The sequence below is a fragment of the Lissotriton helveticus genome, chromosome 9 (assembly GCF_964261635.1).
Source record: "Lissotriton helveticus chromosome 9, aLisHel1.1, whole genome shotgun sequence".
NCBI classification, from domain to species: domain Eukaryota; kingdom Metazoa; phylum Chordata; class Amphibia; order Caudata; family Salamandridae; genus Lissotriton; species Lissotriton helveticus.
The window spans coordinates 716,826,519-716,853,822 of NC_136070.1; positions in this window are offsets into that span (position 1 = coordinate 716,826,519).

A 27,304-nucleotide genomic window follows, 5' to 3' on the forward strand; every position below is an offset into this window, starting at 1 on the left:
TCATCACCTATAAATACAATTACTTGTAAATACGCTAGAGGCTGAGGTAAAATATTGTCTTTAGAGTTCCTAAAAACAGAAGCTCTGTTCTTTAAGAATAGTTCTACTGTAAGCAGAAGATAAGTGCCAAAAAGTAAATATTTTGGATTTGGGAAAAAAGTTTTCGTTTTCAGGGGAAGAAGGAAAAAATTGTCAGTAGCTTTGTTTTTAAAACCGAAGGCCAAATTCAGAGTTCAGGGAACGCTGTGTGCACGTTTGCTTATAGTCACTCTCTCTGTTCTGGTGAAAACATCATTTCAGACAGATTTTCAAAAAAACAGTTTACTGCCTCAGGTGAAAGTTCGACCAAGTTGGAAAATGTCGCTACCATGCAGTTGTGCGCATGTTCGCTTTCAGTGATGTTTTGATCAGCATTGCTTACAGAAGGTCGTACCTGGTTGATGCTGCTCTCATCTTGTACTTCACTACCCTTCAATCGTAGTGGTGAAGTCTCCACGAATGCCGTCATCAGGATAGGTAGCCGCTGGGGACAGCACAATGCATGAGCCTTTACTGGACCCAACAAAGTATCTGCATCCAATGGTACTTCCGATTGTAGTGTAAGACATGTGTCCAACACGCATTCCTCGCCGCATAGCATGCATCTCAATACAGGTAAGACACAATTCTGCCATATGGGTCTGAACGAAAGAAACCAGGTCATATTCAGATCTCTTAGCCGGGCTAATCCAAGGACTTTAGTTATGCGGTCCCGATAGCGTATAGCTAGGATCGTTTCTTCCATTGTTGCTGGAGTCTTGTCTGTGACATGGCTTGCCATAACGAAGCAGGAGTAGCAAAAATAAGATGCCTGCTACGAGTCCCAACAGGAGTGGAAGTCCGCCAAAGACAGAATGGACGAAATCGGGAAATATTCCTAGGACTGCTTTGAATGGAGTTAACAGTCCCGAGAAAACTGACTTAAATACACTCGCGATACCATTTGTATCAGAAATATTTAAGATTTCGCTTAGCATTTCTGCGAAGTGTAGGGGGCAATTTGTTGATAACAATGCATGTATCTCTCCCGTTGTCCTTGCAACTTGGAGATCATACGTTTCTTTTGATGACGTCAAGAGAACTGGCGTCTGTAGGAGCACATTCTTCATTCTGCTTAAAGTATCAATTCGAATAGAAGAGATTTTCAAACTGGGCCAAATTTTTCCCTCCCTGTCTGGAGTGTCGTTTGGATACAATACTCGCTCACAGCAAGTGACCATGGAACTCACGCTTACTAGATAAGGTTTTCCTGGTAGCAAGCCACAACATGTGTGATCTACAATTAGAATGTAACTCCCGTTAGAAAGTCTTCTAAAGAATGGTTCTATTTTTGTTGCAGGTGTGCCGAGCTGGTGACATGAGAGGTTATTTGAAGTCCCCTCACAGGCCCCATGTAAACTTATACTCTGACACAGAAGTATACCACTTAGTGATTTTTCACAATTGTTACCACTAAGAAATACACTCTGTCCTTTTTCACTATAACATGTGTGTGTATAAGGTAGGTTCCATGTTGACTTAATGTATCCTTTACCCAACCTTTCATACTGGCCTGCCTGTATATATTTCTGGCAGTATCGAAATTGGAAAGTCGTTATCGGAATAGTTATGATTCCATGTATTATCCATTCAATGACAGGTCGTTCTGACATTGTCAATGGTAATCTCTCAAGTTTTTCAATGCTCAGAACTGTATACTCTGCAACCTTTTGTGCCAAGCTGATTTGTCTATCAGTAAAGTTAAAGATACCGAATAATGACGTTGTGTTGATTAAACGCCAAGGCACGTAGCCTGAACGCAGATTTTGTGACGTCCAGCCAAGCTGTACAATAGAACGCAATTGGGACTGACCGTGTTGTAACATCAGTAAGTCTTGCTCTATTATATCGATTGCAGATGATACAATACTGTCCAGTGAATATATTCTGGAAGACAGAGTCATTAACCCATTGTCCACAACAGAAAGTGATTTTTCCAAATTAACACGGTCAATTTCCCGTATTTTCTCTGCTGTCTTAATTTGAGTTACTTTCCAAGCTTCGTTGTAAGCTGCATATATAGAGGCCGCTATGAAACGTTTTTGACGCTGTTTGCGTGGTCCCATAATGAAATCACGCAAGTCAGCACCTTCTTTAAGTAAAGTCAAGTGTTGCTTAATTTCTGCCAGTGTGGATGTTCGTAGCCATTCAAGGCAGAGTTTCCCTACACTGTATGTAGTTACAATCCCTGGATGTTGTCGCTGGAAGTATCTAGGGTCTGGCCCTAGTTATTGTGAACCCCTGTTTTTTGTTCAGGAATCTATCTTGACAGTTATTTGTGTCTGTGGGCCAGATCAACCATTTTTTTCCAATCAGGATGTGTTCTGTTTTGGTTTAAAATATGGGATACGTCTATCTCAACATCTGTAGTGCTATTACTGTCAGGTGTTGGTTTTGGAATAGACGGTTTGTTTAAGTCTTTAATTTTGGCCAGGCCAAAACAGGTTGTCTGTTGAATTGTGTCATTCAAGAATATAATTTGTTCTGGGATCATGCAGGCTCTAAACAATGATTCTATACCTTTGACCTGCCAATCTTTTGTACCCCAGATTGTTTTCGTTTCAATGTTATCGTTCCAGAAATCAAAACCGAATGTATTCATTTTGTCAAAAAATGTCTCTGAATAGATTAATTTTGTATTTGTAAGCATGGTTTTCATTCCTGTCTTATTTAACAGTTTGAAATAAAACGTTTCTGCATTACTTGTGTTAAACCCTGAGAAATATGTACATTTTTCATAAAATGTTTTCGAACTTCCTTTTGGTGGAGTTGCACAATGTTCCCATTGGTTATAATCAAAAACATTTCTAGGTTGAGCAGATTTATGCAGATAATGGTTACCATAGTGGTTGTAACAGTACATTTGGTCATAATTAGATGAACCCTGTAAATAATCATGTTCTGTAAATTTAGCTGACATAACTAGGTCTGACATCATACCATTAATACTTTCAAAGTCCCAATCATCAGCGAATGTGCTTGGTTTTACAAAGTCACTTAATGAAATCTTGAATTGATGAGGATACTTTAGGAGCTCGACAGGGCCATAGATTTCGTAATCAGTTTTGTCCCATGCTACCCCACCGGGTATAGGATTGGCTGTGAAGTTTACTGAAGAAAGTTCTCTTTTCCCGATGTGTGAAGACTTGTGTGGTTTCAGGACCAAGTTGATTTTCTGACTTGCTGTGTCCATTGTAACATATTTTCCCTCAATGAAATGTCCCAAGTATAGTACCAGGATGAGCCAAAGTATGAGGGCAAATACACCTTGTGCCACCCAAAATTCAATCCATGGAGAAATCAGATAGGTTTCTTGTAGTTGATGAAAGAGTTCTTTTGCTTTGTCTTTAAAAGTCTTTGATGGTGTCGGCATTTCCCCAGGTTCGCTCGGATCCTCAGAAAAGTAATCGAAGTTGATGAAATAGCCTGATGCAGTTCTGTCAATTGTTTTAATTGCTTCTGGATTCCTTTTTGTTTTTGGAATTTGCTTTGTTGCATTAGCATAGTCAGTGGTTACATCATTGTAGACTGGTGTTTCTTGATGCATTATTGTGATTTGGGTTTCAAGAGGTTTAAGTTCCATGGCTTTGTTGCATAGTCCTTGTTGATTCACTGAAGGTTTATCAAATGTGATTAGTCTCTCAGTTTGAACCTCTGTGTTTGTAGCAAACTTTGGTGTTCTGCTATTTCTTGGGAGTCCACTCGGCCTACTACATATTATCGGCCACATGATTGTGGTTTAACCAGGTCGATGGATACAACTCGGTTCTCCTTTTTACCAGCAAGGGGCGGTAGTACAACTGATCTTGTTCCGTTGATAGGTAAGACAGGTACTGCCTTTCTGTAAGAAGGCCCAAATTCCTTCTTCACCGCGATCTTTTCTCTGACCAGATCCCCGATTTTTGGAATCCAGACAGGCCTTGCTGGGACAGGTGGTTTCTCTTCAATGGTTGTTGGCTGTTGTTTAAATTTTATGTTGCTCAGGTCTTTTCTTGTTTCATTTAAGTCCTGTAAAATAGCCAAACGATCTTTGATATCAAAGCATTTCTCTTTAACCACTGAAGTATGACTATCGAGGTCCTGGATTACCATTCTAGTCCCAAACAATAGTTCGTACGGACTGAGACCTCTCAGAAAATTTCTTGGCAGATTATTAAGACTACGTTGGACACTTATTAAATGTTTGACCCACCCAGCTCCCGAACCTAATACCTTTGCCGTTATAGATTGCTTTATGTCACGTTTTTTTCTTTCGACAGTTCCGTTTCCCTCAGGATGAAAGGGACAAGAGTACCGCAATGCAATGCCCATGCTGGTCATGGCCTCCTTATAAGCTCGAGAGCTAAAAGCAGGACCCTGGTCAGAATGTAGCATGCCAATTGCGTATGTGCCGATAAAGACTCGCAAATCTTTTATAACAGTTCTGGCGTCAGCTGAGCGCTGGGGCCACATCCAAATAAATCTCGTACATGAATCCACTGCGACCATGATATATTTATAATTGCCATCCCTTTGTAAGGGACCGCAGTGGTCCAGGTAAACACATGCTAATGGACAATAGAACTTTGAGTCTCCTGAGGCGGAAAGCCGGGAGTGAGCCTTACTCTTTTAAAATTGATTGTGCTTCACTTTGTTTTTACCTACTCACCCCTGCTCGCGAACAGCGTCTTCAGCGCTGCAACGATTTCCATCTTCGCCATCACCGAGGGCGAGGCGCGTCCTTAGACACGCCCACCTCAGCTGGTCACGCCCCCTGATACTGGCTATAAAAGTGCGCGGGGCTGATAGCGCGACACAATAGAACTTTGAGTCTCCTGAGGCGGAAAGCCGGGAGTGAGCCTTACTCTTTTAAAATTGATTGTGCTTCACTTTGTTTTTACCTACTCACCCCTGCTCGCGAACAGCGTCTTCAGCGCTGCAACGATTTCCATCTTCGCCATCACCGAGGGCGAGGCGCGTCCTTAGACACGCCCACCTCAGCTGGTCACGCCCCCGTGACGCCCTCCCCCTCTGGCATAAACTATGTGCCTCGCTAGGAAGCGCAGCGGACGGGCGCAGCGGGCGCGCCGTCAGCGCGCCGAAGGCGCGCCAAAGGCAAGCCCGTCTGGGCGCGTCCGGGCCTGGACCGGGTCCAGGGCCAGTCCCCCTGTCTGTGCCGCTGATTCCGCTCGCACTTGCTGGACCAATTCCCAACTTCATTCACTCAATCCCTCCCTTTGCGCGGCCACAACCCCCTGCAACCCTAACCACTTAGAATCCGCCCCTTTTCATTGCCCTCAATGCAACTTTACTCTCCCGCCCTACCCTTCCCATTTGCTTTCTTATCCCACACCGCAGCTCCCAGCATCTAACTACCGGATGCTGAAAGCAGGTTTGGTCAACTGCCGGTCTCTCCCCCGTCATGCCAACGACATCTGGATGTCGATTTCCTCCGAGGAGTGGGATATTTTATTTCTCACTGAGTCTTGGATAACTGACTCCTCCTCTCCGGACATCTATCTAGCCATCCCTTCAGGCTATGATATAAAATGTATCAACCGGGCTGGGGGCAAATCGGGAGGCGGACTAGCAGTCATCTTTAAATCTCATCTTCAGCTGACCACCACCAAACTTACCAACATTGGTATCATTGAAGCCCTATACTTCTCTGTATCCGATTCTGCGGCTGTTATACTGGCTGGTTCACTAATCTATAATCCCCCCACTGCTGCTTCCCTTTCTCTTACCGCTCTCACCCACCAGTTGGCTGATCCATCCCTTAAACATCAATGCTTTCTAGTTTTAGGTGATTTTAACCTTCACGTTGACAACCCCCTCTGCGCAAAAGCGAATAATCTACTGGAAATCATGGACAGTCTTAACTTCACTCAACTAGTCACCGGTCCTACTCATGTGGCTGGTCACACCTTGGATCTTATTTTCGCTAATTTTTCCACTATTACTGTCTCCCCTTCCCTTCCCCTTACGTGGTCCGACCACTATCTCATCCCCTTTTCTTTGGCCTTTGACCGGAAATCTGTCCCTCCTGCACCCAGGAAAGAGATGGGAAGGAAGTGGCACAAAGTCACATGCGCAACCCTGGACCCGGTATTCCACTTCCAGGCGGATTATCTATCCCCTGATATCGACGCTAATATCGCCAGGCTCAATACCGCCCTCATCAATGCTATCGACCACATTGCTCCCCAGAAAATCATTGCCTCCACTAGATCCCGCCCCTCCGCTTCTTGGTTCTCCACTTCGCTCCGTGAGGAAAAAAGCAGCTGCAAAGCACTCGAACGGAAGTGGAGACTAAAATACGACCCTGAAGCTAAGCTTGCCTACAAAGCTGCCCTGAAAAAATTTCTCAAACATAAAAAAATCGCCATGAAAGATCATTTCTCGCTCCAAATTGCCAAAGCCAAAAATTCTTCAAAAACCCTCTTCTCCATCGTTAAAGATTTTATTAATCCTCCGGCCAGGACCACTCAGAACTCAGCTAGTCAGACCCTGTGCGAAGGACTTTCGGACTTCTTCCTCGAAAAAATTAATAAGCTTTGCATCTCCTTCCCTAAAGGGCCAATACCCCGGCCTCCGTCAACAAGACCCCCTGTTTTACCGTCCCTTCTTGCCTTTAATAAACTCACTCAGGAGGATGCTATCAGACTACTTATCCATTGCAAATCTGGTGCACCCTCTGATCCTGTCCCTGCCAAACTTATGGGTGAACTGGCCCCCTTGATGGCTGACTCTTTCCTCTCCATCTGGAATGCCTCCCTGCACCACGGCCTCTTCCCTACCACTTGGAAGGAGGCCTTGGTGATCCCCATTCTAAAAAAGACAGATGCTGATCCCTCGGTTTTCTCCAACTACCGCCCCATTTCCCTTCTCCCCAAACCTGCAAAGGTTTTGGAAAAAGCCGTGCAGCTACAGCTCACGGAGTATCTGGAAAGCAACTCACTACTGCACGACTCACAATCCGGATTTCGGGCGGGATACAGCACAGAGACGGCTCTGCTGGAAGTCTCGGAGACTATCCGGGAGTGCGTGGACAGGGGCGAGGAGGCCATGTTAGTCCTCCTCGACCTGTCCGCTGCATTCGATACGGTATCTCATCCCATCCTCCTTGACAGACTAAAACAGACTGGCATTGGCGGCACTGCCTTTAACTGGATCGAGTCCTTCCTATCAGGAAGAAGTCAGAGAGTATTGTTGCGGCCTTTTAAATCGGAGGAAAAACCCCTGTTTTGCGGTGTGCCACAGGGCTCGGCCCTCAGCCCTCTGTTTTTTAACATCTATCTTGCCCCACTGGCCGGCGTGGTGGAGTCTTGCGGAGTCAGGGTGGTCTCCTATGCTGATGATACCCAGCTAGTGTTTTCCTTCAGAGGCCACTCTGATTCCGCATTCTCCAACTTCCGCCTGTGCCTCAACAACATCAGTGGTTGGATGTCTGAAAACCATCTAAGACTCAATGCAGACAAAACAGAGGTGCTGTTTTTTAATCAGAAAAACTCCATCCCTTCCTCCTGGTGGTGGCCCACGGCACTTGATCCCGCTCCCTCTCCCGTCCACTCGGCCCGTAACCTGGGCTTCCAGTTTGACGACTCTCTTTCATGCAAGACTCAGATTAACAAAGTGACCTCTGCCTGCTTCCTGAAGTTGCGCATGATTCGAAAAATCCTCCCCTATCTCCCTCTGGACTCCCGCCGTACAGTTACCCATGCCCTCATTACGTCCCATCTGGATTATGCTAACAGCCTCTATGCTGGAGCCCCCCAATACTTGATTGACCGGCTACAGATTGTTCAGAACGCGGCGGCGAGGCTGATTGGCAATATTCCCTATCGTCAATCAGTTGCCGCATATCGTAAGGAACTGCACTGGCTACCTGTGGCCAGCCGCATCCAGTTTAAGATCCTCACTCTGACTCACCGAGCCATCAACGATCGTGGACCAAACTATTTGAAAAAACGGGTTTCAATATCCCGCTCCATCAGATCTCTGAGATCCAATGACCTATGCCTTCTGATCTCTCCCCGTTTCAGACTATCCAGAATGGGTGGCAGAGGGTTTAGTGTCATTGCGGCAAAACTATGGAACGCACTGCCAGTCGATCTTAGATTCTGTCCCTCTGAATCCATCTTCCGGGCCAGACTCAAAACTTGGCTCTTCTCTGGACTCTGATTTACTACGCTACTTCCCCTTCTTGCTCCTTTCCTCTCCTCTGAGACTTAGGTTCTAGCGCCGGGACACCCCTTCGGGGGTAGCTGTGCGCTTTATAAACTACATAAAATAAATAAATAAAATAAAAATCTGAGATTAGAAGGGGCGTCTGTGCAGGTCGTTTCACGGTTGATACCTTCATCCTTTGGCATATTTCGCATTCTAGAACATAGTTCCTAGTTTGTCTTCTCATGTGTGGCCACCAGTATCTCTGTTTTAATAGCGATACTGTGGCTGAAACACCAGCATGTACAGAAGCGAGCCCTTCGTGTGCCGCTATAATGAGTCCTAACCTATATTCCATGTTTGGAATTGCCCTATCCCCCACTCCAGGGATTTGAGCAAATGGAACGTTATTTGCATCAGTTATGTATGAGTACTTTACTGGAAAGCCTTTCGGGAGTGTTTCTATCGCATCTTTTACTGTAGCGCTGACAGCTTGTAATATTTCGCTGTCTATTTTTGTTTTTGACCGGGTGATAGCGGCTACGGAAGCCGTTTGGACAGCTGCCTTCGCTGCTTCATCAGCCAATGAATTCCCTGCAACGTGAACGCCATCACGTTGATGACTCAGTGTATGTATCACGTGAGTCTTTTGTAGTTCCTTTTGTAAAAGAACTACTTGTTCCCAAAGCGTTTTGTGCTTGATTGTGCCACCTTTTGCGTCTTTGAAACCGTTCTCAACCCAGATCTGCAAGTATTCATTATAAGACTGCACGCAATAATATGAATCGCACACTATGAGTGTGGGGAATTCACGATCGGTATTTTCAAGCGCCATCTTAAATGCTAGTAGATCTGCTCGCTGAGCTGTACAATCTCCTAGAGATTGTGTTTTAGTGACCAGTGGTCTAAATTTTCCTCCGTGCCAGTGACCTTTAACGATCGCGCACGCAGCACTGTAAGCTTGTTTACCCCCAACTGCGGGCTGTGCTGATCCGTCTGTATATATTATACAGCCGTAGTGTTCTAGAGGCAGGATTTCGGTCGGCAGAGGACATTCAAATTCATATTGGAGAAATTCTTGTGTTTTTAAATTAGGATCAAATTCGTATACCACGTCTGTTGCAGCAAGAGAATTAACCCACTGTATCCATCTCGGATGTAATGCTTTAGCATTTGGAATGCTTGCCTTTGTTACCGCCTCTAGGGCTGGTATTGGTGTAACGATGATTATTCGTTTACCTTGTGCTAGGGATCTTTCTTTCGCTACAGCAGTCTGTACCGCGGTTAGAATTTTTTCCGTTGGGCTAAATTTTATTTCAGCTTTTGTGTACAAATGTGATTTGTAAGCTATTGGTACCGTTTCTCCCTCATTAGAGGTCAGGTATGTGAATCCGCATCCTCCTGGGATTACTCGGATTACAAGGTTGCGTGTGTTATCGCGTGTTTGCAATTTTGTTTTAGTTAACATGTCTGTTTGTAATGATCTCAAAATTTCTGTGTGTTTTTGAGTCCAATTGATTGTTTTAAAATCTGGTCTTATTAGGTCATAGAGAGGTTTAACCCTCTCTGCATAATTTAGAATGTACGTTCTACCGAAATTCAGGAAACCTAGAATTGATTGTACGTTTTTCAGCGTTCTTGGTGCTTGGATCACGGCACATTTCTCTAGGAAATTGTCTGCCAGGCTTTTGCCTTCACTTGATAATTCATATCCTAAAAACAGGACAGTTAGATGGGCAATTCTTGACTTCTTGAAGTTGAATTTGTAACCCTCTGCTGCAAACCCAAGTATTATGGTGTTCACTCTTTTCAAGTGAGTATCCAAGTCATCATCTGTTAGATAGATGTCATCGACATAAGATAATGCCTCATCATCATATATTTGTAGTAACTCTGTTACTCTCGCTGAGAATAATCCTGGGCTGTTCTTGAACCCCTGTGGTAAACGACAGAATTTTCCTGCGAACCATTTATTGAGAAAGCGGTCAAATATCTGCTTTCAGGTGCTATATTTTGACAAAAGAATCCATTAGAGGTGTCTAATGTTGTTTTGTATTTTTTGCGCACTATGTTATTCATTAGTGCTGCACTGTGTGAGTTTTGTACTGCAAAAGTTTTGCAACATGAGTTAAGGTGTCTGTAGTCCAAAACTAGACGATATGAATCATCTGGTTTGGAGACAGGAAACAAAGGATTGTTAATTTGTGAGGTGCATGTTTCAATCACCCCCTGGTATTCAAGTTGATCTAAGATCTCCCTGACCTGTTTTTTTGCTTCTTGCTTAATTGGGTACTGCCTCTGTGCAGTTGGTTGTGATTTCAACTGGATTTTGTGAGGTAAAGAGTCCTCATCCCATCCGACATGGTTTTTATATAATGCAGGAGCTTGGGCTACTGCCCACTTTCTTGCAAGTGTATATTTTTTATGAATTGGAATGTGATTTGAGAAGGCAGGCATAATCATTTCTTCGCCATGAGGGCACTCCCTGACAAACTCTGGTGGCCAGTCTTTTTCAGCTAAAAGGATGTCATAGCCTTTGGAGAGGTTATACCAAAATAGACCCCTTATTTTCCTAGTCTTATCTCCCTCTATACGTAATGTTATTTCGTATATTTTATGAGGTTTGCTAACTCTGGTGTCTGCAGTTTCCACCTGAATGTATTCATTCGTGTCCACTGTCTCCAGATGATTCATCAGGATCTTGCGAGCTATGCTCACTTCTGCTGCGCTGTCTAGCATTGTCTGAGCCCACTCTCCATTTTTAAGCTGTGTCCTCAGGATCCTCGGCATGTTTGATTACTTTAATGCTGGCTACCTTCTTTTTTGGAAATTGTAATTTTTTACTTTGATGAGCAGGTTCCTTGTCTTTGGACTTGAAGTGCTCCTCCCTTTGTTCTGACCGTCCTCTTCTTTCCGATTTCTGCGAGGAAGTCTGAAAAGATCGAGAGGGACGTGTATCAATATCTTGATATCTATCAGGTTTCTTCAAATTATTCCTATTTCTAAGGTTGTATTTTTTCTCAGAGGGCTCCCTCTGGGGAGACTTGTGTCCTTGGTCCGGAGATCTCTCTCTCCGCCGAGGAGACCTTCCTCTGGACTGGAATCTTTTTTCTTTGGGAGTGGATTGTTTATTTCCATCCCAGTTCTTTTTTGGAGCTGTTAGATTATTTTTAATAAATACCTTTTCAGGATTTTCAGTTAGTTGGGGTTTCACTGGTTTCCCACCCAAACTATCTCTTCCTAGTTCTTCATAGGATTTTTCTATGATTCTGGCAAGTTCAAATGGTTGTTCTGCTATATCTGTTTCTTTCAACTTCTGGCGGATCGCCACAGATGCTGCTTCTCCTTTTATGTTGGATAACAATAAAGCTGAGACCTGCTTGAAGTCTTTCAGTAATTTCATACCCAGAGTTAAAGCAGGTTCTGGACCGTATTCATTTTGAATCTGTTTTAGCACATCTGGTATTACCGCCATGGACGGAACACCATGTGTTTTTGTGTAAATGGAAGCAAAGACTGTGCCCCAAGTGTCACAGTCCTCCACATGTGGTGCGATCCCCATTGGAAGGCAGATAGTCAGAATTCTGTTTTTCTCAGTAGGGGTAGTATCCGGAAATACCGCCTCTATTTGAGTAATTTTTTGTGCTAACCAGAATGGAATTTGTTCCCGTTTAATGGGTACTTTGCCTAGACAGGACTGTATGTTCTGTGGTGTGATTTTATTTGTGTTCCCCTGATGTGGGGTCTGCTGTGGAATTTTAATAGCTGGTTGGACTATTGAAGTCCGCATTACATATTGGACTATTTGTCTGTGTATTTTAATCAGTTGTTTTAGCTGTGCTAAAAGTTCTGGTATTGACATTTTTTCAATGGCTGGATGTGGTGTGTAGCTGGCTAGAACCGGCCACGTTGCTCCTGGTCTACCTAGTGGACCGAGCCTGGTGATGTGATCATTATGTTTTAGGGCGCCTTTAAACCAGAGCAGGTGCTCTTGCTATTTTAATGGGATTTCCACCTCCTCGAAAGGAGTGTACTCATCCGGTGGTTCCTCTATTTTGTAATAGTGGAACTCTTTTGTGACAGCGTTTGCTGCTGGAAAGTTTATCCATGAATAGAATATCTCTGTCTGCCGATATTCGTGTGCCTCAATTACGAATATGACTGTACCTCCTCTTGGTGTTAGTCCATTTTCTATAAATTTAAGTGTTATAGTTTTTCTTATGCTGACCGGGATGAGTATTGCATCCGGGTCTTGCTGTAGGAGACTTGTGTCATCCGCTAGGAGTTGAGCTGCTAATCTAGATGTCTCCCTATCTCCTTCACCGTCTGACTTTTACTGACAGGAAGGTTTTTGTTGCAGATCAAGTTTTCAAGGAATAAAAGATTAGGTGCACAATATTTTGGAACACTGTATCCTTCAACGTTGAATAAACCAAAAACTATACATAGGAGTCTCCTCCTACTAAGTTTGGTGGATTTTTAACCTTTGACCCACTCCAGACGTCTTTGGAGTATTTATGGGAGAAAGGGTCTGTGTGAAAAAGCACGACTGAGTTACTCTAATGCCTTGCGTTAGATTTATCGCCTTACCAAACGTTGGGCGCCATGTAGTGTAGTTCCTATATTCCCAATAGGCTGTGCGCATTGGAATAATATCTTCAGTAGTGTAGACGTAGGACTGAGGTTAACTAGGTCTTTTACTGACGATATTAGACTTAAGTTTTGTGTGCCAGCTAGCTCAGAGTTCACTAGAAACTTTCTCGAATAGGCGAGGAGGAGTTTAACCTCCCTGGATAGACAAGAAGGGATTTAGTTTCTGACAACCATAGAACATGACAACTTTGCTCTCCTTGATCAAGAGTATATCTCTAGAGTCGTGTGAAAACAAAAGACAGCTATTTTACTCAGTCAATACGTGCATACTTAGTTTCACCAGATTGCAGAGAAAAGGAGAGACGGGCGTTTTCAATAAAAAGGTGTTATTTATTGATCAGTCTCTTTTCTCATACAAGAGAAATGAATTGCTACAATTGTAATACTGATGGTTAAGTAAAATGCATACAGTAAAAGCAGGATAATAAAATAATACTGTAAAAGCATTGATATGGTTTCTTAGCCATATGTTACTTTAAAATGGATAAAAGATATACATACATATATACATTGACTAATCGTACTCAACTGGTGCTTCTAACTACGCCTACCCCGGTGTACCTGACCTAAGCCTAATACATGGGAGGGAGTAAGTAAGTAGCAGTTTAAGTTAAGTTTGTTTTGCCAAGAGTCTGACTCAAGAAATCTCTGTAAGGGGTTAGTCAGTTCAGTACCTGGGATTTAGAAGGCAGGAGGGCTGGTATCTCTTTCTCAGGACTCGGAATCCCAGTTACCCGCGAGGGCAAGCTGGAAACGCTGGAGGCTGGATTCCTCGGCAAGAGGAAAGGCAGCGTTTTTCCTCAGCGCGTCAAAAGGGAGGGGCAGCGTCCGTGGGCTCTCGCATCAGCTGGGCTCTCCGGCAAGTAGTCGCTGCTCCAAGCTCATCACCACCGTGTCTTTACTTAGGGCAGTGTCGGTATATTTATACCTGAGAGGTGCCGGGTTTGACGTAAGGATGGACATAAGACGTCAATTAAGAACTGGTCGTTCTTACATTCTTTACAGGAGTTCTCGAACGAAATCAAAACAATAGCAGTGGGGATTTCCCAGGTTTGCTGGAGGCTTGGTTTGTTTAGAGAACTCGCTGTGCTTTCTAGGGGGCTGGAGGAATAGTGCTTGCTTAATGTGACAGCATGCGCTATGACTAATTTATGAAACTGGTTTCTGTGCCGTTGTATGGATATTAGTGATTTATAACCGGACAAGGGTCAGAAATTGAAGTATCGATACAGGTCCCTATATAAACACACTACAAGGGGGGCGGGCCCGCAGGGGTCATAGTGGCGGGGGAAAGATTGGAACAGAAGGCAAAAGGGGCACAAAACAAGGAGAAAACGAGTGGCCCAGAAGGCAGAAGGGCACAAAAAAAGAGTGGAACAGAGGTCAGAAGGGCACAAAAAATGAGGGAAAAACGAGTGGCCCAGAGGGCAGCAAGGCACAAAAAACAGGGGGAAAACGAGTGGCACAGAGGGCAGAAGGGCACAAAAAATGAGTGGAACAGAGGGCAGAAAGGCACAAAAAATGAGGGAAAAGAGTGTCACAGAGGGAAGAAGTGCACAAAAAAACGAGTGGAACAGAGGGCAGAAGAGCACAAAAAACAAGGGAAAAACGAGTGGCACAGAGGGCAGAAGGGCACAAAAAATGAGTGGGGCAGAAGGGCACAACAAACGAGTAGAACAGAGGGCAGAAAGGCACAAAAAACGAGGGAAAACGAGTGGAACAGAGGGCAGAAAGGCACAAAAAACGAGGGAAATGAGTGGCACAGAGGGCAGAAAAAAACGAGTGGAACAGAGGGCAGAAGGTCAAAAAAACAAGGGGAAAATGAGTGGAACAAAGGGCAGCAAGGCACAAAAAACGGGGGAAAAACGAGTGGCACAGAGGACAGAAGGGCACAAAAAACGAGTGGAACAGAGGGCAGAAAGGCACAAAAAACGAGGGGAAAACAAGTGGCACAGAGGGCAGAAGGGCACAAAAAACTAGTGGAACAGAGGACAGAAGGGAACAAAAACGAGGGGAAAACGAGTGGAACAGAGGGCAGAAGGGCACAAAAAACGAGAGGAAAAGAGTGGCACAGTGGGCAGAAGGGCACAAAAAACGAGTGGAACAGAGGGCAGAAGGGCACAAAAAACAAGGGAAACACACACAAACACGCACACACAAATTAAACACTTACATGCAGTTTCAGAAGAAGAGCCCTCCTGCCCGTTCGACTTGCTCAAGCCTCCAATGCTCTTCAATCTCGGCATCGGGTGATGGGCAGAAGTGAATGACACAATATAAGGACAATCACCCTTCAGCTTGCACCTATAGCTGAAGGGTGATTGGCCAGATTTCATTGCAGTATTGCCGCCCGGCACCAGCAACATTCACAGCTCTCATGTGCTGTCAGCCTGGGGGCCAGATTGTATTGCAGTCTTGCCGCCCAGGCGCCAAGTACATTCATACCTCTTACATTAGGCACTCAAGTCCTGCGGACCCCCGGGAATGTGTCATGGACCCCTGGGGGTCCGCGGACCACAGTTTGAGAAACGCTGCTTCTAGCGAATAGTGGCTTCAGCCACTATATGTACCAAGACCTATGCTATGAAGATAACTTATCAGAAACAATGTATGCTCTACAGGCGCCCTCCTTTCAAATGCATATATGGTGGAGTAGCATAATTTTGCTCCACTTTTTTTTATCTTGATAAGGCCACATATATGTGTGTACTTTTGGCCTCAGGTATTGGCATAATACAATGCTAATTTATTTACATGATTGTATGTGTGTTGCACAATTATATGCTTTTGAAAGTAACTTGCTAAGTTAGCCTGACCATGGGCCTTAAGCTTATAGTTGGGACATTTAATATTGAACGTGAAAGGTGTTTGTAACATATTTTTCCCTTTGGCAAATGCAGACCAAAGAGTTCTTAGATAGTGAAAGAACATTGGGCCTTATTTATGAAGGCCTTGCGCCGCCGGTGCGTCACTTTTAACATGGGAAAAAGTGACGCATCGGTGGCGCAAGGCTTTCATAAATGAGGCCAATTGTATTTTAAAATAGAGAGGTGAGGAAGAACTTACAAGGTCAATTAAATTTAATGAGAAGAACAAGGGAGTGCTGCCAGTTGGCAATATCTGTCACAGGGAGGAATTCAAGTATGCATCAGAAGCGAAGACTGGAAAATGGAAGTATTATACCAGGTGCTGGAACTCTTCATGGGAAATGGAAATAATGAGGTTGAATAATGTGAGGTCATGTGTTTCGAACTTTCTGTGTGTTTCTTATTAGTGAACTTAACTTGTAGCCAGAGAGATGTCTTTTAGACTTCGAGAGGTACAGATCTCTCCTGACTCCTGATTTTCAATTTAAATTTAAATTTCATGGCATTTATAAAGCGCACTGCTATCGCTGCAGAAGTGTACCAGTGCTAGTGGGCAGCACATGAGAGGTGAAGAAAGTGAAAATTACATAGCCGTATGAGAAGTATCGAACAGGAAAGTGTTGAAATTGCTTCTAAAAACTGATTCTGAAGGGCTGCAGTGAAAACTGAGTGGCAAAGAGTTTCACAATTTGGAAGCAAGGTAAGTAAAGGAACAATCGCCTTGTCTGGCTTTACAAATGTGAGAAACATACTGAAGCTTCAGATCGTTGGACCTCAAGACCCTGGACTGGGAGGAAGGCCTCAGTCTCCTGAGATATAAATCCAAGTTACCACATCTTTCAAACACTGCTTAAAAGAGCTTAGAGATGAAGTCGTATGTTCCTGGAAAAGATAAAAAGAGCTGAGTGTCATCTGCATTCCAGACTACCCGCACCCCCCACGTTTCCACCAATTTGGCAAGAGGCTGAGGTTAGATATTAAAAAGGGTAGGGCTAAGTGTCGAGCCCGGGGTATGTCACATACCAGAGGTTTGGAGGAGGAGGTGAAAGTAGGTAGACAGACTGCTTAGGAACGATCCGACAGAAAAGAATTCAACCAATGGAGAGCTGGGCTTATGACACCAATTCTTTCAATTCTAATAAGTAAGGTGTCATAGGAAATTGTGTAAAAGGCAGAAGTCAGATCCAGCCACATGAGCACGATAGAAGAGCAGCTGTGGATTCGGTACTGTAGCCTGAGCGAAAACCCAATTGAGAATCATTCAACAGAGAATTAAATTCTAAAAAGGAGACAACTGTTTATTGACCATTTTCTCAGATATTTTAGCTACCGTGGGGAGAAGAGAAATGGGTCTAAAATTGCTAAGGACCATAGGATCTGCTGATGGCTTCTTCAACAGTGGGAGCAATAGTGTATTTTTCCAACAAAGTAGAATCCCACACAATTGCAGTGATTGATTCATGAGCATGTTAAGAATAAGATTAACCACATCGACCACTAGCTTTAAGTAGGGCAGGGGTCGAATGGAGAACCAGATTTATACCTTACAAATTCAGATGCTGAATCTGCCAAGGAAATGGGGTCAACCCTCATAAGCAGGATGCCAGAAGAAGTTGAGACCGGTGACCACATCAGAAGAAGTTGAAGCAGAGAATTGGTTAAAGAGGTTTTGAGCCTTCTCATAGAAAAAGTTCTAGAGGTCTTGACAAAGATTCATTGTGGGAGTAGGATCAATTTCTGTGGCCGAGGGAGAATATTTATTTTTTACAATTTCAAAAAGTTCACGTGACTTGTGAGCTGCTTTAGAAATAGAGGCAGCAATAAAAGTTTTCTGTGCTTTCTGGATAGAGGAGTGGTAGCATTTCAGCACGGATAGGAAAATTACTTTATCCCCATTATCACAGACCCTCCTCCAGCGCCATTCTAGTCTTTTACAACATGATTTTTCCACTTTAAGAGCCTCAGAGAACCAAGGTGCAGAAGTGGGTAGTCTGCTGAAGGAGTTTGTTCTGGCGGGAGAAAAAGTGTCTAATGCGGAGCTCAACTAGTTATTAAAGCTGGCAAAATCAGATTCCAAAACTCCAATGCTAACAAAAGAACTAGACCATAGGGCCAGCACCAGAGATGCTTCAATTATCTTGGCCCAAGGTCTGGAAGTTTTCAACATTGGTCCTTAAGCTTGTATGAGGACTGGGGAAAGAATGTCAAAAAGGGATCATAAAATGGTCAGAACAAGAAAGCTTAACAGGCTGTCTGACTCTAATCGTATCAGTAGATGGAAAAATAAGATCAAGTGTATGACCTGCCGAATGGGTGGGTTTCTTGACCAACTGTTCCGAATGAAAACCACCCAAAGAAGACACACATTGTTGCGCTGGTTTACTGTTGGAATCATCAACATGAATATAGAAATCAGATAAAGGCATGACATTTTCATGAAAAGGGGAAAGATGGCCAAGGGTATCCACAAGCGAAAGGAGCGAGCCCGCATACTCATCAGGAGGACGATAAATAAGGGCACCAGACGGAGCAAAGGTAGGGGATAGAACCATGGTGGAGGACAAACCTTCAATGATATTACCAGTCGCCAATTTAAAGATAAAGCATGAGTAGGGGGAACGGTGTTCAATAGCAAGCCCATCACCATTTTCCCTGCATGATCCAGATGCTTAATTGAAAAATTGGGTGGATGGATCAGCCATGTTTCAGTCAAAAACATCAAATCCCAGTTATTATCCATAAGTAAATTATATATATTAAATGCATGTCTGGGAAAGGAGCGGCAGTTAATGAGAAAGGCAGAGAAAGATGGAAAAAGATTAGATGAGGGTCTAGGTTCAGGACCCACACCAATAGGTAGAACAGAATTAGAGGGACCCCCTAATGAAAAAGACAACCAGTGCAGCTATAACCCTCATGCTCAGCCAGCAACCTAGGTTCAAAAGTGTGCAGATTACAAACGACCTTGTTCAAATTTAAAATCTCAGCTTACGAAAAGGTTCTACTTGTGGTAGTAGGGCTAGGCTTACCGACAGCATGGCTGGCACTGGCCGCGATCCGGACGTCTACAGGCGTAGGAGGGCTTGTCTGCTGTACACCTCTGCTGCACGCGTCCGCTGTGAGTCCGGCAACCAGCTTCCATTTTATAAGCTATGTAAGCAATTCAGAAACACTGGAGCACGTACCAACCAAAAATTGTGCCTCACGGTGGAATCAAGAAAGAACGAATGTGAGAACGGGAACGGCTTGTCCCACTCCCTCACCCAGAAAAGCCCCAACAGATTTATTGTAATGCTCAAAGCAAGCCCTCCAAAGACTTCAAATTTTAAAATTCACAATGTAATAAAAAAGTTAGGCACAATTCTTTAAAACAATCTCCCAATGATAGTTTTTTAAATAACAATTCACAAGCAGAGCTAGCCGCTGTACCTCCAGTGACCAGCGTCCGTTTCATAAGCTACTAGCAGCCCGTCCCGACGTTGTCCGGGTATGAAATAGAATGTGTGCAATGGTTGTCACGTATGCATCATTAGGTAAGTTGCAGAAAAGGTAAGATAAGTTAGATGGGTGCTTTAAGAATGACCTTGCACGTCGTCTTTTACCTGTTCCGTTTACTTGTGCATATAGGGTAAAGTTAGTTCTCCATTGCTGTGCAACATGGACGTACACTTCTGCAGCCAGTGTGAGGCTCCGGCCTTGTGATATGTGCCTCAGCTGACATGTTTGCCCGCTGTGTTGTCAGTTCCACGACCCACATTGGCGTGAACAGCGAACGCACCGCAAATTGCCAAAAGCACCGCCCAGTGTTATTGTAACGGTAGTCACCCCCAGAAGGCTTGGCGCAAGGGGTGAAATACAACTTGTTTTGAGGCGCGCCCATCGCTGTATGCAGACGCCCCCAGCCCTACGCACACGGCCACAATGATAGTTTTTTAAATAACAATTCACATGCAGAGCTAGCCGCTGTACCTCCAGTGACCAGCGTCCGTTTTATAAGCTACTAGCAGCCCGTCCCGATGTTGTCCGGGTATGAAATAGAATGTGTGCAATGGTTGTCACGTATGCATCATTAGGTAAGTTGCAGAAAAGGTAAGATTAGTTAGATGGGTGCTTTAAGAATGACCTTGCACGTCGTCTTTTACCTGTTCCGTTTACTTGTGCATATAGGGTAAAGTTAGTTCTCCATTGCTGTGCAACATGGGCGTACGCTTCTGCAGCCAGTGTGAGGCTCCGGCCTTGTGATATGTGCCTCAGCTGACATGTTTGCCCGCTGTGTTGTCAGTTCCACGACCCACATTGGCGTGAACAGCGAACGCACCGCAAATTACCAAAAGCACCGCCCAGTGTTATTGTAACGGTAGTCGTCCCCAGAAGGCTTGGCGCAAGAGGTGGAATCCAACTTGGTTTGAGGCGCGCCAATCGCTGTCTGCAGACGCCCCCAGCCCTACGCACACGGCCACAATGGAGTCCTGTGAACCCTTATTTTCCAGGATTTCCGCGCCCCATTTTCGCGATTGCCTGTTGAATACCGCGCAAATTGCTGTATGGCCATGCCCCCACATGCCCACAACGGAGCCCTGTGAACGCTTGTTTTACCGGATTTCCGCGCACCATTTTTTTCGTATTCCGCTTGAATGCCGCAACCATTGCTATATGGCGACACCCCCAGCACAACGCACACGCCCACAAGGAAGTACTGTGAAGGTTTTTTTTTCGGAATGCCGTTGTAATATGTAGCGAATGCCGCGCCCATCGCTGTATGGCCACGCCCCCAGCACAACGCACACGCTCACAAGGAAGTACTTTGAAGGCTTTAGTTTATCGCTGTATGCACACGCCCCCAGCAGAACGCTACGAGCAGAATGCCCACAAGGGACTACTTTACCCCTAAGGTTCTTTTACCCTTCTAATGTATATGGTGTCCAGCTGTATAGCCTATGTCCATCTGCTCCAACTGTCCTTTCCAATGCTGTATTGGGTGTTGTGATTGGTGCTGTGGTTCCTGAGATTACCTGCCTCAAAGGTTTGGGCTCTCTCTTTATAATATTAGTATGGATGTAAGCAATTCGGAAACACTGGAGGGTGCACCAACCAAAAATTGTGCCTCACTGTGGAATCGTAGAAAGAAGAAATGGAAGTGAGAGTGGGAACGGCTTGTCGCATGCCCTCGACCAAGAAAGCCCCAACAGATTTTCTGTAATGCTCATAGCATACCCTCCCAACAGTTCAAATTTTATAATTTACAATCAGTTAAAAAAATTAAGCAAAATTCTTAAAAAACAATCTCCCAATAGATATAAGTTTTAAACAATTTACATGCAGAGCTAGCCGCTATGCGTTCGGCAACCAGCGTCTATATTATAGGCTACGTAAGTGATTCATAAACACTGGAATGTGCACCAACCAAAATTGGTGCCTCACAGTGGAATCGCAGAAAGAAAGAACGGAAGTGAGAGCGGGAACTAGTTCATATTTTAGAATTCACAATATATATAAAAAATTTAACCCAATTCTTAAAAACAATCTCTTTTTTTAAAACAATTCACATGCAGCGCTAGCCTCATTCACATGCACATGCAGATTGTGTGGCTATATGCTATACATGATTGTTTACTTACAGAAGTTCTGATGCTGACACCTGTTCTTGCTTCTGGATTAAAAGGGTTTCCTTAACTCTGAGGGCCGGATTACGATGTCTTGCGGACTAAAGTCCACCCAACATCATTTCAGTGCTGGGATCGACCTACCTCCTGTCAGCGGTCCCGACCGACCAATTAAGATGCAATAAAACACTATTCGGTCACACTCTTATTCTTAACAATGGGAGCATGCATTCTGACCAGAATACATGCTCCCATTGTAAAATGGTGAGGTGCAGTTGATCTCTGCGCCCCGTTGCAGGCACCTCGAGTTGCCTGCCACAGGGTGCAGGGATCAACAGGGGGGCACCATACGGGCCCCTTCGGCCTCCAACTGGAGGCTGTGCACCCATGGGGGCCCTGCTGGGGGCCCCCAAAGAAACCTTCCTAAGCCTTTCTGTATCAGAAAGGGCAGCACAGAAAGGCTGTAGGAATCCGACATTGTAATCCCTGATGCGGAAAGACCTGCCCTTGGGATTACTGAAGTCAATCCGACGAGCCAGTCGGAAGCCAGTCGTAATGACTGGTAGGGTTCCTTTCCGACCGACACCATCCTAATGGGTCGGTCGGAAAGGAATCTGATCAGATGATTACGAAGATGTGGGAATGGCTTCAACCGATGGTCGAAGCCATAAACTACTGCATTGTAATCAGCCTCTAAGTCTACTGTAGAGATAGCAGATACTGCACTTCTTTCCAATGTATGGCGAGAAGGATCGTCTACTCATCAGACTTTGTTCTTAATCATTTCTATTGCAATTATGTAAATCTTGATTCTTTGTTTGCTGTTAAGGACCAGTATTGTACATCGATTGATCTTCCTTTAATAATTCTGTATATTTACATTATGTTTTTGCATCTGATTTATATTACCTTGGCTTTGAGTTTATAATAAATCATTTTTCATCTTTATGATACGGACTCTGACTCTGGATCTACACTTGTCAATACGCCCTCTCTTCTCAGGCTGCAACAAAGGTCCACTGACTTAAAGAACATTGAAAGGTTGGCCCAGAGCTTCAGCAGATGGTAGCAGACTGAGGATGGTTTGTTCCATGAGGTCGAGGGGTCAAGATGTGTCCAAATTTAGAGTAGGTTATGTTCAATTGGTCTTAGATGTCCATGCAGTGACCTGAAGAATTGGTGATGTTCCAGAGGTTTGAGAACAGGCTATAACAGGAATGAGTATCAATAGGGTTGTGTGTAAATGCTTTATGCATAGCTTGCCATGTCATGGGAATTGTGTGGTGTATTACAGAGATTATGTGTAATGGTTGATTGATGCTGTGAGTGTAGTGTTTATTGTGGTAAAGTTGTTATGGGTCCGACATGGTCTAAGATCCAATGGTGATATAAAGGTGTAAGAGAGACCATATTATATTTGTCTGCTGAAGTTTTGTGGGGTTTCTTGTAAGACTTTGTCAACAAGCTTTGGCCACTTTTCTTGGGACATATTTCTTGGTTTAAATGTGAGGTATAATTAGTGTGGCAGACCTGTGTGCAGAGGAAAACTGCACTGATCGGGGTGACACCCCGCTGGCCGAGATTTCATCCATATGTGTGTTGGCATAGACTGGGATGTATTGTTCTGGTCTCTCTTGTGTGATTACATTCTGTTGATTTCTTTTACAGAAGCAGACAATTGTTATTTGCTGTTGTATTATATTTCACTGTAAGCAGGTTGATGAGAGAGTGTGTGCGTGCATTTGTAAAGGAGGGTGAGCTGCTGCGTGGAGTGAGACTGCTGTCATACTGTGTTGTACTGGGATAGGTCGGTTGGTGTGGAAATATGCTGTTATTAGTTGTATACGTCACAAGGTGCCACACTGCTATCAGTTGAGGATCTGAAGTGAGATTTGGGAGCAAAACATTGCAGTTGGGTTGAGAAATAATTGTATGCTTGTATGAAAATAAAATGCTTTAAAGTTGTATGAGATTTGTTTAAAGGAGAGGACCAGACACCTTGAGGAGGGGGCCACGGGAAGATACCGCAAGTCAATTATATGGTGATAAATGTCCTGTTACAAAAATTAATTTGGCTTAAACAATGGCACAGGATCACTGAGAAAGAAGGTGCATTAACGTTTCCACGATATGGTATATTTAATGTGAGGATTAATGAAAATTTAAGGAGAATATTATATGAAATGAAACCACAACCAAGATCTAGCCAATTCGTAGCCCTTAAAACTTTTGGAACATACAGCCCATGTGAGAGAAAAGGAAAAATATTAGGGTCAAGTGAGAAAGGCAGTACGCACTTATTGCTGATGCAAAGTGGGACACTGAGCAGAAATGCTGGAGGAAGGACATGATAGAAGGAGTGAAATTATATGCACTATTAGAAAGTGGAGAAGTGACTGTAAAACAATACTAAAGAAGCAGGGTAAAAAGCTGAAGATAGTAATAGTAATACTTTTGATAGTCTTTTAGATGTATTGATGTTTGAACGGCCACCTCCGTATAGTGAAACTTGAACTGGAGAAGGTGAGGGAGATGTCAGAGAAAATACGGGAGTGTCCACTGAACCAGTGAGTACAAGTTCTAATGCTATTGGGGTCTCTCCTGGTCAGAAAGAACTGAGTGTGAGGGGAATTGTTACAGAAAATCAATGAAGGATGGGAGGAAACTCTGGGACTTGCACTTCAGAGACCTACACAGGATGTGTTACTCAAGATGAACTTACAGTTCCTGTTGTGATTGGACCTGTGCTTTCTGTATGGAGGAGGAGACGTGACAGGGAATTCAGTTACCTCTACTCAACAACAAACGCCTGTTAGACAAAGAGTTGGAGAATGTGTTCCATTAGACCCAATAGATGCAAGTTCTTCTGATGCTGCTTGTGCAGATCCATCAGGGTGGATTTGGACCTCTGAAGTCCTTCCCTGGGTTACCAGACTTGAGTTTACTTACTTGGAAACCTCTTTTAAACCTACAGAATAGCACACCCAAGGTGGTATCTAAACCCCCGAATGAACGTTTGGGTCCTAAGGTCTGGGAATTGGAAGATCTTTTAAAAGTTATTAATGCCACATCAAATGTGAGTATAAAAGTGAGTCAGGGAACTGTACAGTCCACAATTAAAGTGAATTTGGTTGATGTTGGGAAATTAAAACTGGAATTGGATGAGTTGATAATTGGATCGAATAGAAACATAGTAAAAGGATGAACTTTTGTTCACGAGTAAGGATGCTACTAGAAAAGCAAGGTTAGCACATAATAAATTATCTGATTTGGCCCAAAAATATGAGATAGATTTGGAATTGACAAAGGCTTTGCAGAAGAGCCATCGGCTCGCCTTCAGTGATCATTACATGGAGCATATGAGAATACCAGGAATGAAAATGCATATTTGAGAATTGATTCACAATATTAGGGTTTGGAGTGAATTAGAGAAATGGGAAGCTAAATGGTCCAAAAGGATGACTCATAAGAAAATGATGGGAGAGCTGCCTCCTCCTGCAAATGGAGAAAAGGGAGCTACAAGCTTCCCTTTGTTTTGAGGTACCTAGTGGAGGGTATGTCTATGTTCCTTAGAGTAGGAATGATCTTGCGGCATTTACAAATGAATTGCCGAAGTTAAGAGAGAAGCCTGTGGAGTGGTATAAAAAGGTTGAGCGATTTGGGAAAGTATCAAAGGTTTTGTTGACTGATTTGAACACTTTGTTTGACATTGTGGTCATGAGTGATTTGTGGACAGTGTGTAACATACCTGTGGAGTGGCCAAAGAAAGAGCCACCAAGGGATTCCATGATTTATGGTCATTTGGCTATAATAATGAGAAAGTATGATTTGGTAATGACATGGTTGAAGAGTCCAAGGGTCCGTCTTAAGATATTGATTGGGTCACGATTGACCATATGACTCAGGAACCGAAAGAGACAATCCATGCTTACTATGAGAGATTGTTGTGGGCTTTTTAGACTAACGATACGGGACATTTTGTGTCCAGGTTTGTGACAGGATTCAGACCTGACATTAGCATGATAATACAGCAGCTGTCAGGATTCCCCGGCCGCTGGTAGATCACTGACTGCAACGAGCGCGGGCGAGAAACTCACAACAAACTACAAATCCCATGATCCTTTGCGCGGCGCGCTGGACTGACGCTGCGCGACCGAATGGAATAACAGGGCGCTTGCAGAGGGAGACGCTGCCGTTTATTCCTCTTGGAGAGCTAGCGGTGCTTGCAGTTCCTGTGTACTTTGTGGTGTCCTTTCGAGGTGAGCGGAGAATAGCTCACAGCTTTGGTTGATCCGTTGTTCCGGCTGGAACAGCTCAGGAAATCGCCCGCTCTGGCGAGATGTGTTCCTGAGGTCTCATCTCTAATATTGTGGAATACTCCGGTGGGGCTTAGGAAGCGCCCGTTGTGTCTACAGTATCCCCTGGCTTTACGGATTACTTAGGAGGGGCTTAGGAAGCGCCCGAATCCTGAGCAGGGAACGTGTTGTCAGGTTTTCTGTTACCAAAGGGGGGTGCTGGTGTTGCGGTGCTTCAACCGGAAGTGCTGTGCTCATTTGGTTTCTGCTCCAATACGATTACTAGGAGTGGGAAGTTCCTACCATTGCAGGACACCTAGGCTTAGGTGCCGCATTCTCTTCAAGGAACCTCCTTTATCGCAGTTTGGTGCATGCAGAGAAGCATCTGCATAGACGCTGTGTTTTTGTTTCACTTTGGGCAATTGTGTTCTTGCTTTGATGGTATCAGGAACTGTCTTGATAACTTATTATAGGGGATGACTTGTTTGCTTATTACACTGACCTTAGATATTGCAAACCATCCATCTCCTCGGAGGGGGGAATTGCCTATCAGTAAGAACACACCAAACAAGGAGTGATAAGTAACTGTTTGTTTCTAGTAGGCATCCTGGTATTCTACATCCTCATATTGGGTAGGTGTACATCCATCACATATGCTCATCTAGATATTGTGAAAGGGAGAGAGCAGTGGGGTATTGATGTTTTCTTTTGCTGTGTTTTCTAGTAGGAACACCAGGGGACGTAGAAGAGCCTTGTATATCACCCCTTGTATCCGCATACCTGCAGGTTATTGCAGGTGAGGAAAGGAGTAACACAGTGTATAAAGTAGTTACAGCTGAGGGTCTTCTGCCACTCATCCCTTGCTTTCTCCATCTGCAGGTGTCGGTTCCAGTTGCCCAGCTGTTCCCCTCCGGACCTATCTTTTTCCCCCGCTTGATCTCCTTAATAGTCTGTGACAACATTAGCCAGACTTGGGATGATCTAGAGGTGGGCCCCCTTTATTGCATCAATCCAATCCCGAGGAGCAACCACGACAGTCTTGACAGAATAAACGGCCCAAGAGTACTGTTCCTCTTGGTTGGATTGATATAAGGATGGCCACTTTAGATGACGTACTGGCTGCTCTAGTCCTAGTGCAGGAGGAATTAGCCACCTCCCGTCAAGAAACAGCCGCAGCGGAATCCGTTCGATGCCGGAAACCCCGCTCTTCCACCAGCCTCAGTAGTGGTAGAAATGCCTTCCCCTGTACCGTTAGCTCCTCCTGAAAGATTCATGGGAGATAGGAAAAAAGTGCAGGTATTCATGACCCAGGTAATGCTACATTTTACCTGTAAGCCCAAATGTTTTCTTACCAACCAATCCAGGGTTTCTTTTCTCATATCCTACTTGGGTGGAGAGGCGGCTCAGTGGGCAGTCCCTATAGTCAAGAACAATGACGCGATTCTGTACGATTGGGAATTGTTTCGTACAGAATTCGAAAAAACCTTTGACAGGAGAGCAGAAACGTTTTCTGCTGATAAGGAATTGCTTGTACTAAAACAGGGCAGTTCCGATTTGGTTACATACCTGAACCACTTCAGGAGGCTGATAGCGGAAACTGATTGGCCTGAGGCGAAGCAAATGGTTTTGTTCTACCAGGGACTCTCAGAAAATCTAAAAG